Raw genomic sequence first — 5,000 nt, 5'->3', positions numbered from 1 at the left:
TAAGACATCGATGGGCCCACAGTGCCCATCTTTCGACGCCACCCACAAAGCATGCAGCCTGTGTCGACCACAGCACCCAAACGCCAGTGCCTCTGCCGCACGAAGTCGTGGACCGGCAATCACACCACCCGCACCCGCTCGTGCCCCACCCCAACCGCCAAACTCGCAACGCCAGCGGATGAACGGCGGAAGTTTCCCGCAGTCGTAATGTGCAATCCACACCTATAACTTGCGTTTCATGAAGAGTTATGTCCAATATGCGACATTCCCGCTGTCCCTATACATGAGCTGCGAGCTGTACCACGTACAAGCTACAGACGCGATCGCATTGCTCACTGTACGGATTCCCATGCCGAGCGATCAGCTAGGAAGCGCCCCATCCACGTCGGTACCCTTGGGCGTTGCACTCGCAGTCGCAAAAAACGTTGGGCAAATATATTTCTCCGATGCTGAGCGATCAGCTAGGAAGCGCCCCATCCATGTCGGTACTCGTACGCGTCGCACTCGCAGTCGCAAAAAACGCTGGGCAAATATATTTCTCGGAAGAGTAATGACAGTCCGAGCCTCCTGCGTGGGAAGAGTCTTTCTAGGCCCTGACCCACGGGAAGCGTGTAGCTTCCCCCATCCCGGACATTTCACGTCGTCACACTACCGGTATTGACTAATAGACTGATTGCTGATAATCATTAGCCACACACTGGGGGAAACGGCCGACAGGGGCGGCAACATAGTGGAGCCGCAGTGTCACTAATGTACAGAGATAGAACAGTTTCGACTGGAACCAGAGTAACCGTATACACGGCACTGATTAGTAATAGATGCAGAGCCATCAGAATACAGATAATATATACAACCGTCCCTATACATGCTGAAAGACTCTGCACACAATGAGAACCACACGTCAGCCAGACACTATCACACACTACTCTCTGCCTCTAACAGGCACACACACAATATCTAACCACCAGCATGGAAGAACATCCGGTGCATCCTCTCCGCCACATTACACAATCCACACTATCATAACCAGACCGGGAGGTCCACCCAGAAAACAGAATATCCCACCCTTCCGACATCCGCCATTGCTCAGCTAAGCCACGAACACCCACACATGTCCTACACAGGGGTGCACCCAACATCACAATACTGCCTCCTGTCACAGTACACAAACAATGGCAGGAATGAAAGACACAGATCTGCCACAACCTTGGAATCGGAGCGCCGCCTGTCATGAGCCACAAGTGCATCCTGACGTGACAAATCGGATGATCCCGCAGGCATGCACTTACGATAATCACTATCAACGAACCTGCCGCCCCCTCCCCCCCCAAAATACACCTTTCCCTACAACGTGTACCTTAACCTAAGCTATATTGTACCTTAACCTAAGCGATATTGTACCTTAACCTAAGGTATATCGTACCTTAACCTAACCTACATTGCGCCTTCACCTAACCTACGTTGTACCTTAACCTAACCTACGTTGTACCTTAACCTAACCTACGTTGTACCTTAACCTAACCTACGTTGTACCTTAACCTAACCTACGTTGTACCTTAACCTAACCTACGTTGTACCTTAACCTAACCTACGTTGTACCTTAACCTAACCTACGTTGTACCTTAACCTAACCTACGTTGTACCTTAACCTAACCTACGTTGTGCCTTAACCTAACCTACGTTGTGCCTTAACCTAACCTACGTTGTGCCTTAACCTAACCTACGTTGTGCCTTAACCTAACCTATGTTGTGCCTTAACCTAACCTATGTTGTGCCTTAACCTAACCTATGTTGTGCCTTAACCTAACCTATGTTGTGCCTTAACCTAACCTATGTTGTGCCTTAACCTAACCTACGTTGTGCCTTAACCTAACCTACGTTGTGCCTTAACCTAACCTACGTTGTGCCTTAACCTAACCTACGTTGTGCCTTAACCTAACCTACGTTGTGCCTTAACCTAACCTACGTTGTGCCTTAACCTAACCTACGTTGTGCCTTAACCTAACCTACGTTGTGCCTTAACCTAACCTACGTTGTGCCTTAACCTAACCTACGTTGTGCCTTAACCTAACCTACGTTGTGCCTTAACCTAACCTACGTTGTGCCTTAACCTAACCTACGTTGTGCCTTAACCTAACCTACGTTGTGCCTTAACCTAACCTACGTTGTGCCTTAACCTAACCTACGTTGTGCCTTAACCTAACCTACGTTGTGCCTTAACCTAACCTACGTTGTGCCTTAACCTAACCTACGTTGTGCCTTAACCTAACCTACGTTGTGCCTTAACCTAACCTACGTTGTGCCTTAACCTAACCTACGTTGTGCCTTAACCTAACCTACGTTGTGCCTTAACCTAACCTACGTTGTGCCTTAACCTAACCTACGTTGTGCCTTAACCTAACCTACGTTGTGCCTTAACCTAACCTACGTTGTGCCTTAACCTAACCTACGTTGTGCCTTAACCTAACCTACGTTGTGCCTTAACCTAACCTACGTTGTGCCTTAACCTAACCTATGTTGTGCCTTAACCTAACCTATGTTGTGCCTTAACCTAACCTATGTTGTGCCTTAACCTAACCTATGTTGTGCCTTAACCTAACCTATGTTGTGCCTTAACCTAACCTATGTTGTGCCTTAACCTAACCTATGTTGTGCCTTAACCTAACCTATGTTGTGCCTTAACCTAACCTATGTTGTGCCTTAACCTAACCTATGTTGTGCCTTAACCTAACCTACGTTGTGCCTTAACCTAACCCATATTGTACCTTAACCTAACCCATATTGTACCTTAACCTAACCCATATTGTACCTTAACCTAACCCATATTGTACCTTAACCTAACCCATATTGTACCTTAACGTAACCTAATTTGTGCCTTAACGTAACCTAATTTGTGCCTTAACGTAACCTAATTTGTGCCTTAACGTAACCTAATTTGTGCCTTAACGTAACCTAATTTGTGCCTTAACGTAACCTAATTTGTGCCTTAACGTAACCTAATTTGTGCCTTAACGTAACCTAATTTGTGCCTTAACGTAACCTAATTTGTGCCTTAACGTAACCTAATTTGTGCCTTAACGTAACCTAATTTGTGCCTTAACGTAACCTAATTTGTGCCTTAACGTAACCTAATTTGTGCCTTAACGTAACCTAATTTGTGCCTTAACGTAACCTAATTTGTGCCTTAACGTAACCTAATTTGTGCCTTAACGTAACCTAATTTGTGCCTTAACGTAACCTAATTTGTGCCTTAACGTAACCTAATTTGTGCCTTAACGTAACCCATGTTGTGCCTTAACGTAACCCATGTTGTGCCTTAACGTAACCCAATTTGTGCCTTAACGTAACCCATGTTGTGCCTTAACCTAACCTATATTGTGCCTCAACCTAACCTATATTGCGCCTTAACCTGACGCACGTTGTCGCTGAACCTGCTCTGTAATTGTTATGCAACTCGTTAAATTAGTGTAGTGTTGCCTAACCGCAACCCTCGCAATATAGTTCGCTATTCGCACTGCCCGGTCCCCTGTGTATCGCGTCATGTTAAACACCTTGCAGGTGTTGCTGACTTTCCACATGCTCCTGCTATACACTGTAATGTGGATAGCAGCAGGACGTACATGCCCCCCCCCCTTCCCCCCTGCCTTCGCAAGCTGGTCGTTGAGAAGTTTGCATGTTCAATGCCCTTCGCATGCCGACGTACTCAGCCTACGTTGTGGTACGGCCTGTCACCTGTCCGCCGATGTACGCAAAACCCACAAACTGTACTGCACATTGGTCCGTATGTACTGAATGATACATCGTGGCACATGTGTGACCGTACGACGACTGCGCCTAGCAACGGCAGACCATACAGTCCAAATATTGTGCACGCAGCTACGTGTCGTCTCCCTATAAGAGCTGGATTGCAGTGTGGTACGCCATTCAGACGTGTGGGAGGAACGGACGCCCTGGATGGCGATCAGCATGAGCAGTCTGTTGATGTAGTGGAGCGTGTATTCGGACGTAGTCGTCTCTTCTCACACACCGTGATAGCATGTTGCACCGCGTTCCACATCTGCGACATCCTGCAGAGGCCGGCTGACAGTCGTTCGCGCAATGGACACCGCATACGTACGGGGGCTACCTTCCACGTGTTCTCGAGGCGTGCACATGTTGTTGCGTCTATGTGGGCAGACGTAGTGTGTTGTGACACCTGACACAGGCATGCAATACTCGTTGCAAATGGCGATGGACGTCTACGTTTGCTGGTGACGTTACGCAAATGAACAACAGGTAACCCGTTGTGGTGCGGTTGTTCTCGCTAGAGGTGAATCAGTGTTGGCGACGATCGGTCGAGCTATTAACCGGTTGTTTCAGGGATACCCACCATGCCCACGAACGTGAAAGGGGACCCACCATGCCCACGAACGCGAAAGGGGATCTGGGTGTGAGGCGATACGCGGCGGTGGCTGGGTGGGACCGTCCCCGGCCGGTGAGGGGGGGCCGCCCGGCGTGCTGGCAGCGCGGTGCGTGGGCGCACGCGCTACAGCCGGCTGGTGGGGGCGGCCAGTGGCAGGCGCGCCGGCCGACGGACGCGGCAGGCGGCGCAGCTGCGCGCCGGCGCCCCCTGCTCGCGGCGCCTTGCGGCCAAAGTAGGTCCTCGCGGGCCCGGTGCGAAGCGCGGTGGCCATCTGCAGTGTGCTGGTCCGATTGAGGACTGTGTGCGCTGAGGATGCGCCGCCGCCCGGCGCTCGGCGCCGCGACGCCGTCTGCTGCTCGGTCGCCCCAGCGGTTCTCGCAGGTGGTTTGTATCGCAGCTGTGCGGACGTGTTGGCGCGTGCGCTGTGCTGGGAGAGTTCGCTTCGGCACCCAAGTGGGGCTTTTGTCCTTCTGTGGCGCTGGCGTTGGAGCTGCCGGTCACCGTAGGTGGCGCGTGTTGTCTCCCGCCGGCAATGCCACGACAGCACGCTCCCGGGCCTCTGTCGGCAGCGGCAAGCTCAGTTGGGAGCACGGGTGGT

Source organism: Schistocerca serialis, unplaced genomic scaffold (genome assembly GCF_023864345.2).
Source record: "Schistocerca serialis cubense isolate TAMUIC-IGC-003099 unplaced genomic scaffold, iqSchSeri2.2 HiC_scaffold_126, whole genome shotgun sequence".
Taxonomy (NCBI): Eukaryota; Metazoa; Arthropoda; class Insecta; order Orthoptera; family Acrididae; genus Schistocerca; species Schistocerca serialis.
This window is presented reverse-complemented; position numbering follows the sequence as displayed.